The sequence below is a fragment of the Dendrobates tinctorius genome, unplaced genomic scaffold (assembly GCF_039654945.1).
Source record: "Dendrobates tinctorius isolate UK_male_01 unplaced genomic scaffold, ASM3965494v1 ptg000114l, whole genome shotgun sequence".
Lineage (NCBI taxonomy): Eukaryota > Metazoa > Chordata > Amphibia > Anura > Dendrobatidae > Dendrobates > Dendrobates tinctorius.
Window position 1 is genome coordinate 9478211 of NW_027361782.1, and position 12982 is coordinate 9491192.

Below are 12982 nucleotides of genomic sequence, written 5' to 3' on the forward strand. Positions count from 1 at the left end.
ATGTTATAGCCCTCCACAGGCAGGACCGTTGGTCCCAGGGCAGAGTAGAAAGGTGTTAGGAACGAGGGTGCAGTGTATGGCACAAGGATGTAGCAGTGCTGGAGAGTTTGTAGGAAGGAGGCAAGGACACAACAGGGTGCAGTTTCTTTACCTTTACTTGGCAAATGCAGTCCAGGGTCCCGATTACAGATGGCACAGGAGCAGGCTAGCCTGGAAGCAACTCAGGGATCTCTCTATCAGATAGGTTGTGTAGTCTCCTTCCTAGCGCTGGCTTGAGGTACATCCAGTACTGTGTAACACTGATGTTCCTCCTTCTTATCTTTTCTTAGAACTACCTCATATGGCAGACAGCTGTAGCCCCCTATCTCTCTTGGCTCACCGGTCGCTGTTGTGCCTCCGAGTCTTAGTTGGGAATAGAGCATTTACAGCTTCCTACTCCTGTGGTTTCTGTTGCAGGACCATTAGTATCCATACAACCGTGGAGACCAGGCTCCAGATCATGCTCTATCACTGGGAGGGAGCTCTCTGTCCTCAGCTCAACCTCCAGCTTCTCTCCACACGTCTACACACATTGCCCTCCTCACACTAACTAACAATTTCCCCTCCTGGCCCTCAGAGCGCGCTCCTCCCCCAATCCTGGTTCAGAGCTCCCTCTGCTGTCCTGGAGTGGGAACTGTGTTGCATGACATGGTTAACTGTTAGAGAGACCCTTCATTGCCTCCTAGCCTTACATCACCCTCCCTGGAGGAAGGCAATGCCACTGTGGCGACCATACTCCTGGAGGCGCCACACTTACACAGGCAACAATGGTAATTAGGAGACCGTAGGGGCTGGCACAGGTAGCAAGGGTCAGGAGGAGATCGCAGGGGCTGACAAGGGCAGCAAGAGTCTGGAGGAGACAGCAGGGACTTTCATGGGCAGTGAGGGTCAGGAGGAGACAGTAGGGGCTGATATGGACAGCAAGGGTCAGGAGGAGACTGCAGGGGCTGGCACAGGGAGCAAGGGTCAGGAGGAGACTGCAGGGGCTGACAAGGGCAACAAGAAAGGTACCCCCAGCCCAGTCCTTCTCCTTACACAGGCAACAAGGGTCAAGAAGAGACAGCAGGGGTTGGCACGGGCAGCAAGGGTCAGGAGGAGACTGCAGAGGCTGACACGGGCAGCAAGGGACAGGAGACCACAGGAGCTGGCACAGGCAGCAAGGGTCAGGAGGAGACCACAGGGGTTTACACAGCAGCAAAGATAAGGAGGAGACCTCAGGGGCTGGCACAGGCAACAAGGCTCAGGAGGAGACTGCAGGGTCTGGCACGAGAAGCAAGGGTCAGAAGGGGACCACAGGGACTGAGATGGGAAGCAAGGGTCAGGAGGAGACCACAGGGCCTGACACAGACAGCAAGGGTCCGGAAGAGTCATCAGGGGCTGACACGGTCAGGAAGAGACCGCAGGTGCTGACATGGGCAGCAAGGGTCAGGAAGAGATCACAGGGATTGACACAGGTTGCAAGGGTCAGAAAGAGATCACAAGGACTGACACGGACACCAAGGGTCAGGAGGAGACAGCAGGGGCTGACTTTGGCAGCAAGAGGCAGGAGAAAACAGCAGGGGCTCGCATGGGCAGCAAGGGATAGGAGGAGACAGCAGGGGCTGACAAGGGCAGCAAAGGTCAGGAGGAGACAGCAGGGGCTGGTACGGTCAGCGAGGGTCAGGAGGAAACATCAGCAGCTGATACGGACAGCAAGGGTCAGGAGGAGACAGCAGGTGCTGACACAGGCAGCAAGGGACAGGAGGAGACCGCAGGAGCTGATACAGGCAGTATGGGTAAGGAGGAGACCACAGGGGCAGACACAGATAGCAAGGGTCAGGAGGAGACCAAAGGGCCTGACACGAGCAGCAAGGGTCAGGAGGAGACAGTAGGGGCTGGCACAGACAGCAAGGGTCAGGAGGAGACAGCAGGAGCTGACATGGGCAGCAAGGGTCAGGAGGAGACAGCAGAGGCTGGCACAGGCAGCAAGGGTCAGGAGGAGACAGCTGGAGCTGACAAGGACAGCAAGGATCAGGAGATTGCAAGGGCTAGCACAGGCAGCAAGCGTCAGGAGGTGACAGCAGGGGCTGGTAGGGACAGCAAGGGGCAGGAGTAGACAACAGGGGCTGACATAGATAGGAAGGGTCAGGAGGAGACCACAGGGGCTGATACGGGCAGCAAGGGTAAGGAAGAGACCACAGGGGCTGACACGGACAGCAAGGGTCAGGAGGAGACAGCAGGAGCTGACATGGACAACAAGGATCAGGAGATTGCAGGGGCTAGCATGGGCAGCAAGTGTCAAGAGGCGACAGCAGGGGCTGGCACAGGCAGCAAGGGTCAAATGGAGACCGCAGGGGCTGGTACGGACAGCAAGGGGCAGAAGTAGACTGCAGGAGCTATCACTGATAGCAGGAGTGCTCTGCAAAGGAATACGTGGATTTCGTCCGCGCTGCCCAAATGATGAAATTCCAGAAGGTTAATAAAGTTTGACAGTGGTTTATTCTATGTGTTTCAAGGTTTTTTGCAACCTCTTCTTCAGGAAATACCACATGAAGCATACATAGGTGGTGCATTAAGTATACACAGAAAAAAAAAATGAGCTCCAAACAGTCAGGTGACACATGTCAAAGTTCATAGTTAGCAGACAGTATAAAAATTCATAGTAATAGTTAGAAGCTGTTCTTATATTGACCTGTCTAATTTAATTTCACAGGTTGTTGAACAAAAGAAAAAAAATAAGGAAAATTAAAAAACACATATATACTGAGCAAGAAAAGCAAATCTCGGACACAAACTTCTAAAGATATGCCTCAGTTTCCTCCAGATCTGCCACCTGACAATTTGACCACTCGGCTATACTAACAAATGCCAATGTGGAAGAGACATATGTTGAAATAAACCATTAGTTCAAAAAATTAAATTGTAAGGATCTAAATTTTAATCAATTAAAAATATTTTATTAATAAAAAATATAGAATATATATATATATATATATATATATATATATATTAAAATCTTAGGTTCGGCTTATTATTCCTATTTAATGAAGAATTAGAATAAAGGGAAAAAAAGGAAATTACTCATCTGCCAAAGCTCAGTGGCAGAGTGGGACCGATGATGTGCTCCACACCTGCAATATTGCATACACCTTCAGATTTAAAAAAAAAAAAAATATATATATATATTCTATATTTTTTATTAATATTTTAATTGATTAAAATTTAGATCCTTACCATTTATTTTTTTGAACTAATGGTTTATTTCAACATATGTCTCTTCCACATTGGACACGCTTGCAGCAACTTGTTAGGATAGCTCAGTGGTCAAATTGTCAGGTGGCACAGCTGGAGGAAACTGAGGCATATCTTCAGGAGTTTGTGGCCGAGATTTGCTTTTCTTGCTCAGTATATATGTTTTTTAATTTTCCTTATTTTTTTCCTTTTTGTTCAACAACCTGTGAAATTAAAATAGACATGTCAATATAAGAACAGCTTCTAACTATTACTATGAATTTTTATACTGTCTGCTAACTATAAACTTTGACATGTGTCATCTGTTTGGAGCTCATTTTTTTTTTCTGTGTGTACTTAATGCACCACCTACGTATGCTTCATGTGGTATTTCCTGAAGAAGAGGTTGCAAAAAACCTTGAAACGCATAGAATAAACCACTGTCAAACTTTATTAACCTTCTGGAATTTCATCATTTGGGCAGCGCGGACGAAATCCACATATTCCTTTGCAGAGCTCTGTTTCAGATAGTCTGTGACCGACTTGTGGATCTGCAGCAGCCCTTATCTATACATGCTTTGAATACCTACTACCAGGTGAGCAGTTTTCTGTCAAACCGCTTACTTTGTTTGTGGGATAAGACCCTATATTGTGCTTGTGTCTCCCTCTTTCCTCACAATGCTGATAGCAGGAGTGAACGTAGCAGGGACTGGCACCAGTGGCTTAACTAGAGTTCTATGGGCTCCAATGCAAAGTTTGGACCGGGGCCCCATCCAGCATATTGGTCAGATATGTGGGCCATTTTAATAATGTCCCCCATTCTGTAATAATGTCACCCATCCTGGCCCTATCGTGCAACAATGTCCTCTGTCCTGGTCCCTTCCTATTGCAAAGGAATGGGGAGACAAAAAAGCGCAATAGGGTCTTATCCACGTTACAGAGGAGGAATATAATGAGAAACTTGCTCACCTGGTTAGGATGAGATAAGCGCATATAGTCTGGCGGCTGCTGCAGATCCACAGGTCCTTAGTGACTAGAAGAAGTCATACATTCAATGGGAATTTGCAGTTAAAACTCCACGCTGCCGCAGGGATAACTTCCAGGAGAGAGGCGTCTTCAATTGACAGTGGCTTTATTCAATGCGTTTCAGGATTCTCATGCCCCCTTCATCAGGAGATACCACGGTTTAATACATCCCCTGTTCTGGGCCTTTTATATAATAATGCCCCCCGTCCTGGCCACTTCCTATAATAATGTCCCCCATCCTGGCCCCTTCCTGTAATAATGTCCCCTGTCATGGCCCCTTCCTGTAATAATGGCCCCTTCCTGTAATAATATCCCCCTGTTGTAGTTGCTTCCTGTAATAATGTCCTTCCTCCTGACCCGTTACTGCAATAATGCCCCCATCCTGGTTACTTTATATAATAATGTCCTCCGTCTTTTTCTAAAACAAGTAAATAAATAAATAAATCATTCTTGGCACATATCTGCGCTTCCAAGGTGGGTAGATTTCTCTTCATCCTCCATAGTCGGTACAAAATGGCAAGCTGCGCATAACAGTCATGTCATGCCCTGCCCGCAATAGGTGCACCAATGTTGACTACCGGACACTGATTGGAGCGCACATACAATATACAAAAAAAGATGCACTCTATCGTCCTAAACCATGTAGACATGGAATATATGAATAGCAATACTGCTTTGGATCATAAGAAAAAATTGAGAGGCTTAGTACATAGTTTGGTCAATTCATGCATGCCCAGCAACCAACGACATGGTGGTCTCATGCTGCTGGGACCCTACGTGTCTAGTGTGAATACCTTGCTAAAGCCCCCGTCATACACAGCGAGATCGCTGCTGAGTCACAAGTTTTGTGACGCAACAGCGATCTCACCAGCGATATTGCTGTGTGTGACAGGTATCAGCGACCGGCCCCCCTGCCGAGTATCGCTGATCGTGCTCAAAAGCCCTGGACTTTTTTTTGATTGTTTGTCTCCCACTGGCCAGCACGCATCGCTGCGTGTGGCAGGCGGGAGAGCAACGATCAGCGAGCTCCCAGCTCTTATCCAAGGAAAACAGCGGGTTTCTAAGCACCGCGCGGCGCTTAGAAACCCGCAGTGTACCTTAGATACCAGCGCGCTGGTGCAGGGAGCTGGTAACCAAGGTAAACAGCGGGTTTCTATGCCTTGCTGGTGCTGATCGCTGGGGAGTTCTGCCTGTTTTGCAGCTCACCAGCGATCATGTAGCGACACACCAGCGATCCTGACAAGGTCGTATCGTTGTCGGGATCGCTGTTGATTCGCCATGTGTGACGGGGCCCTAAGACTGAAATCTGAATTCCAGGGTGAATATGGATACCTCTCTTAGAAAAGCCTCTATTTATGGGTAGATAAGACCCTGCTGCAATTAAAACCACCACGTTGAAGGGCGTAGTGCTCGGTAAGAGATCCGTAGCAGAAACTGCAGCGTGTGCACATACCCTTATTATCCAGAGCAGTATTGCTATTCATATTTAATATATTCCATGTCTACATGGTTTAGCACAACAGAGTGCAATTTTTTTTGTACATTTTATATGGAGGTGGCTGCTCTAGTATGCACCTGTTCACATTAGCTTGGAAGTGCCAGTCAATCTTTTGCTATTTAACTGATTGGCCTGCAGCATGTATAGCGATTGCAGTGTAGGGAGTCGCATGCTCTCTAAGCCGCAAAACATTTCAGTACATTTCAGCAAGCATGCCTCTGCCTGGCACGGATATCAGAGAAATACACAGAGGGCAGGAGTGGTCCTAACAGGGGCTGGCACAGATAACAGCGGATGGCACAGAGGGCAAGAGTGGTCATCAAGGGGCTGGCACAGATAGTGGTTGGCACAGAGGACAGGAGTGGACATAATAGGGGTGGCACAGATATCAGCAGATGGCACAAAGGACAGGAGTGGACATATCGGGCTGGCACAGATAGCGGATGGCACAGAGCACAGGAGTGGTCATAACAGGGGCTGGCACAGATATTAATGGATGGCACAGAGGGCAGAAGTGGTCATAACAGAGGCTGGCTCAGATATCAGAGGATCGCATGGAGGGCATGAGTGGACATAACAAGGGCTGGCACAGATATCAGCGGAAGGCACACAAGGCGGGAATGGTCATAATAGGGGCTGGCACAGATATCAGCGGATGGCACAGATATCAGTGGATGGCACAGAGGGCAGGAGCTGTCATAACAGGGGCTGGCATAGATATCATTGGATGGCACAAAGGGCAGGAGTTGTCATAACAGGAACTGGCACAGATATCAGCGGATGGCACAGAGGGTAGGAGTGGTCATAACAGGGGATGGCACAGATATTAATGGATGGCAAAGAGGGCAGGAGTGGTCATAACAGGGGCTGGCACAGATATCAGCAGATGGCACACAGGGCAGGAGTGGTCATAACAGGGGCTGGCACAGATATCAGCAGATGGCACAGAGGGCAGGAGTGGGCATAACGGGCTGGCACAGAAATCAGCAGATGGCACAGAGGGCAGGAGTAGGCATAACAGGGGCTGGCACAGATATCCACGGATAGCACAGAGGCAGGAGTGGACATAACAGGGGCTGGCACAGATATCAGCGGACGGAATAAAGGGCAGGAGTGGGCATAACGGGCTGGTACAGATATCAGCGGATGGCACACAGGGCAGGAGTGGGCATAACAGGCTGGCACAGATATCAGCGGATGGCACACAGGGCAGGAGTGGGCATAACGGGCTGGTACAGATATCAGCGGATGGCACACAGGGCAGGAGTGGGCATAACAGGCTGGCACAAATATCAGCGGATGGCACAGAGGGCAGGAATGGACATAACAGGGGTTGGCACAGATAGCAGATGGCACATAGAAAGGGAGAAGTGGACAAAACTGGGGCTGGCACAGATATCAGCAGATGGCATGAGGGCAGGATTGGTCATAACTGGGACTGGCAGAGACATCAGTGTATTTGCATAGCTTTGCAGTGCCGAGAGCTGTGATGAACGTGCCATATCTAGAAGCAGTGACTCTCTATGAGACCAGCTTTCCTTTAAAAGAGGCATTTAGTTCTGGCTCGGCAAGAAGCCGGTTGCGCCTTTAAGAAAGTGATGCGGCACACAGGATTATCGCACTGCGCTATCACTCCCCATCGTTCCTGTGTAACATTAGTAAGTGTAGCCGCTTCCTCCATGAGATACTTGTATTCCAGGCATAAAGTCATTTTCATTTAAATGACTCTTATAAATTAGAGCTGATACTTGTAGCGTGAATGCGGCGAGCGCGGCGTGGAGTGATGTAGCCTCCGCGTGACTCGCATCTCCGTACTGTAAAGTTTTACGAGGTATCTTAATCCTGGAGAAACGAGATTCTCCGCAGGCTGCTTCTACTTTTAGTGGACCTGTATTACAAATATTTATTGGATCTGATCTAAATGAGTTTTTCTGGAGGCCCCTGTACAAAGCCGCCGCGGTGAGCGCTGTTTATGTATCCCATCATGAATACAGCGAGGTCGTATGAACCCCATTTATTTTTATATGTAAGGAGACGGCGAACGGGAAAGTATTATCAGGGGCGTCGGAAAATTCAATAACAGAGTAATGTGTTTTTTCTTTATAGGTAAAGAAAGGATGAAACATATTGGGAGATATATTCACAAAGAAGCCAAAAGCAAAAATCCTGAGCAGGTGATCGTCAAGACTAAAAACCCAATTGTCTCCAACCTCCACAGTAACAGCAGAGGATGGAGAGGTCAAGCTGTATCCTGATACTGCAGAGACCACCATAAGAGTGCAGGGGGGCTATAAATACTATGTGAGTCCCGGGAGAAGATCCAGAAGGGCCAGATCTACCATTGTAGAGGTCCTGGGTGCACCTGAGAGGGGTTCCATCTTGCTTTCTTTCTTTAAAGGAAAGCACTGCACCAATAATAGCGGCATGCATTTGTAGTGACCCAGTCCAGAGTGTGTCTGTCCCTTTAAGTAATACTGAATTGTGAGTAGCTTCTGTACACTACAGCTCACTCTCAAACTGGCCCTCTACATTATTTGTGAGCTGCAATTCTCCACTTCTAGTCACCTTCATTTTAGATGCAATGCATTTATCGTTTGCTGTGTTCTGTCGCCATCTAATGGTGAAAGTGTACAATGACTGAATTATTGATTTGTAAGGATCTGAGATGTGAATTCGGTCACCTATTGGCCAGCTCCTAGTCACATGGTCAGTAGGAGGAGCTGTTTTTCCAGGCAAGTCTAGAATGTTCTTGAGTCTGAGGGATGCCTTCAGGGAGAGCAGAACACACGTGGAGGAGGTTTTTACCTCAAGATCTCCTGCAGGCGTAAAACCCTAAGTTCCATCTAACCTGTACAGACATCATTCTATTTCTGACAGGATTCACCACATGTAAAGTATTGCTGACAGGATTCACCACATCTAAAGAATTGCTGACAGGATTCACCACATCTAAAGAATTGCTGACAGGATTCACCACATCTAAAGTCTTTATGACAGGATTCACCACAGTTTCTACATTCACCTATAAGTACTTGTGCACGTGCCATGACACAATGTGGAGATAACCTCAAGTACAGGTCTGTAACCTCTAATTGCTGCTTCTACCTCCCTCTGTAAAATACCAAAAGACACTGTCCTGTGCTCTTAAAGCTCCAGACCCCAATCACATCTCAGCATCTAAGTGTGAACTGTAATTGTAGCGCCCCTGAGTGTTCAGTTGCCACAGAGGTACTGCAGCCCCTTCTGAGCTGTAGTATCCCACTTCCCAGGTAAGATGGTAACACTTGACCAGACTCCAGCACCTGCATCCAGCACCTTAGAACAGCAGAGCACCCTTTATGGCAGCTGCTTTGGTTCTTGAAGGTTGCTGGGTGGAGCTTAGAAACACTAGAAGGGAAAGCTGACAGGAAGCTAGTCAGAGAATACCTGGAGGGGGATAGAGAGAGGACGTGTTTGCAGCAGCTCCTTGTGAGCTGGAGCTGCTGTTGGCAAGGAAAGAGGAAGAGAGAAGGATCAGTTGTTCAGAAGGAAGATAGATAAGAACGGAATGTGAGGAGGAGAGAGACGGGACTAGGGCTAGTGCAGAGCCCTTTCCTAGGTTTAATGCACCAAGGCCGGGCGCCGGTATCCGAGGCTGTGTGTGATACTAATGATCCTACAGCAGAAACCGGAGGAATAGAAGTTGTGACCACTTTATTCGAGTGGAATTATAAGTAACATCAAGAAGGAGTGTAATTCAGAACTACAAGTACTTCAGATTAGCGCTAGAAAGGAGACTTTCAGAACAGGCACACGAAAGGGAGTGCTGGAAGGGTTAATTCCATCTGCCTGGGAGTTGGCTGAGTCCCTGACCTGGAGGCTGCGGCACTGAAGCGGGCACCTATCTGTGCCAGAAACGTGAGTAAAAGAATTGGAACTGCACTCAGCTGTGTCATTGCCTCCTTCCTGTACCAACCTACTCAGCACTGCTACATCTCTGTGCCTAACACTACACCATCTACCTCAACACCACTACTATTGCCCTGGGACTACAGCTCTACCTGTGGAGAGCTATTCCGTCTTTGCTGCCTTATTGTAACGTCCGTCTGCGGTTCTGGGCTGCAGCCAGACAACACCCCGAGAAACACTGATACCCTTTACCCCTATACAGGGATCTGGATTTACAGCAGAGCCCAGGAGGCGCTGTCTGAATATGAACAGTGACCAGAGCAGGACGGTCGTCAGAGAGGAATAAAAACGGGACCAAAAGCGTAGTCGGGAATCAGAGTCTTAACCGAGCGGACAGCAGAAGTACAAAATCGTCAGGCAATAGAGGGGTCAGGAATCCAGGCCAAGGTCAGCGTCAGTAATCAGGAGAAATGCAAGGTACAAAAACGGCAGGCAACAGAGTAGTCAGAAGTTCAGGCTGAGGTCGGAGTTAACGATAGGCAATCACAAGCAACACGTAGGGGAACCAAGAATATATCCGGCGGCTTGCAAGCCCAGTCCCAAGGTATTTGAGGGATCAGGTCGTCCCTCACAGGCTCCTGGGCTGGTGATGTCATCAGGACCGCCCCCAGGAGCAGACCTGATGATGATGCACCAGCCCCATCATGACTGACAGAGGAGCGGAGTCTGCGTCCAGTAGACGCCTGCGCAGAAGCCCTTTCATTGTTGCCGCCGTCACTCGGGCGCGAGCCACGGCGCCTCCTAGTGGTTGAGGGCGGAACAGCAAGCCCCGAGATCGACGACGACATGTCAGTCCGGCGTCTCCTGGTGGCCGAGGCCTGGACAGCAGGCTCCGAGCCCGAGGGCGGCGTGACAGTCCGTCGCCTCCTAGTGGCTGAGGGCGGAACAGCGGGCCCCGAGTCTGACGGCGACGTGACAGTACCCCCCTCTCCAGGAGGGGCCTCCGGACCCTCAAAACCCGGTTTGTCAGGGTGAAGGAGATGAAACCTCCTAATTAATGCCTTGGCATGGATGTTCCTTGCGGGGACCCAGGACCTCTCCTCCGGGCCGTAGCCCTTCCAGTGTATAAGATACTGTATGGAGTCTCTTACAAGGCGGGAGTCAAGGATACCCTGGACTTCATACTCCAAGGACCCTCCGACCGAAACAGGAGGAGGAGGGGACTGGACAGGGTGAATTGGGGAGCGATACAGTTTGAGGAGAGACTTGTGGAACACGTTAGGTAATTTAAATGACTGCGGAAGTTTCAAACGGAAGGCTACCGGATTAACCACTTCTATAATTTCATATGGGCCGATAAATCTGGGACCCAGTTTGGCAGACGGTACTTTCAGTTTGATGTTTTTAGTCGAAAGCCAAACCTTGTCCCCAACCCCCAAGTGTGGCCCCTTGGACCGTCGTTTGTTTGCAGCTGAAGCCTGTCTAACTTGAGCCCCTTTCAAATTCGTATTTACTTCAGACCATATTGTTTTCAAGCGATGTATGTTTTTCTCTACCCCAGGGAGCTCCGACATCCTAGCCGAGAACGACCCAAAGCGCGGATGCAATCCAAGGTTACAAAAAAAAGGGGTAGTTTTAATGGAGTCCTGGTAGCGATTATTTAAGGCAAACTCAGCCAATGGCAGGTGTTCTACCCAGTCGGACTGGTGTCCTGACACGTAACAATGGAGGTATTGCTCCAGAGCTTGATTAGCACGTTCGGTTTGCCCATTTGTTTCGGGGTGGTAGGCCGAGGAGAAGGATAACTCAACACCGATGCGTTTACAGAACGCCCTCCAGAATTTTGAGACGAACTGGGTACCTCTGTCGGACACAATATTTGACGGAACACCATGAAGACGTACAATGTGCACAAGGAACAATTTGCTCAAGGTTTCGGAGTTAGGCAAGCCAGACAGGGGAATAAAATGGCACTGTTTGCTGAACCTGTCTACCACCACCCAGATACATGTTTTCCCATCTGAGGTCGGCAGGTCTGTGATGAAGTCCATGGAGATGTGGGTCCATGGACTCTCAGGGGTGGGCAAGGACTGAAGCCAGCCAGCAGGGCGATTATGGGTGGATTTGGCGCAGGCACCGACTTCACATGCAGAAACATAGTTCTTACAGTCCTTGACCACCGTCGGCCACCAAAAGTTCCTAGTTACCAACCTGGTGGTATTGTTGAGCCCAGGATGACCTGCCAGAACAGAGTCATGTGACTCTTTAAGAACTTGAAGGCGAAAGGAATTCGGAACAAACAATTTTTTGGGGGGTGTAGTGTCAGGAGCTCGTTCTGGAGACCTATGGATCTCCTCCAGAAGGTCCAAGGAAACTGCCGACACGACGATCCCATTGGCTAATATGGGAACGGGTTCACAGTCTTCGGCTTGTGTGGGGCAAAAACTGCGAGAGAGGGCATCGGCCCTCACATTTTTCGTGCCAGGGCGAAAGGTGATTAAAAAATCGAACCTTGAAAAGAACAAGGCCCACCTGGCCTGCCTGGAATTCAGTCTTTTAGCTGACTCCAGGTAGGTCAGGTTTTTGTGGTCTGTAATGACGGTGACCTTGTGTTTGGCGCCTTCGAGAAAGTGACGCCATTCCTCGAAGGCCCATTTGATTGCTAGTAATTCCCGATTCCCAATATCATAGTTCTTCTCTGTGGCAGAGAACTTTCGGGAAAAAAAAGCACATGGGCGCAGCTGAGTGAGGGCTGCAGTGCCTTGCGATAGCACTGCTCCCACTCCGACTTCGGAGGCATCCACCTCCACAATAAATGGGCGATCCAAGTCAGGTTGTACTAAAACCGGGTTGGCCACAAAGCATTCTTTTAACGTAGAAAATGCTTGAATGGCCTCGGGATTCCAGTTGGTCACGTCCGCCCCCTTTCGGGTTAGATCCGTGAGTGGCTTGGCAATCTCAGAAAAACTCTTGATAAACTTACGGTAGTAATTGGCAAATCCCAAAAATCGCTGCAATGCTTTCAGCGATTTGGGTTGCACCCACTCCTTAATAGGTTGGATCTTGGCAGGATCCATGCGGAACCCCCTGCCTGAGACCATGTACCCCAAAAATTGTACCTCCTCAGCGAAAAAGACACATTTCTCCAACTTAGCAAACAAGGAGTTCTCCCGTAGTCTCTGCAGTACTGAACGGACGTGTTGAGCATGCGTCACAGGGTCAGTGGAGTAAATCAAAATATCATCCAAGTACACAACGACATACACACCACAGATGTCCCTGAAAATATCGTTAACAAAGTGCTGAAACACTGCAGGAGCA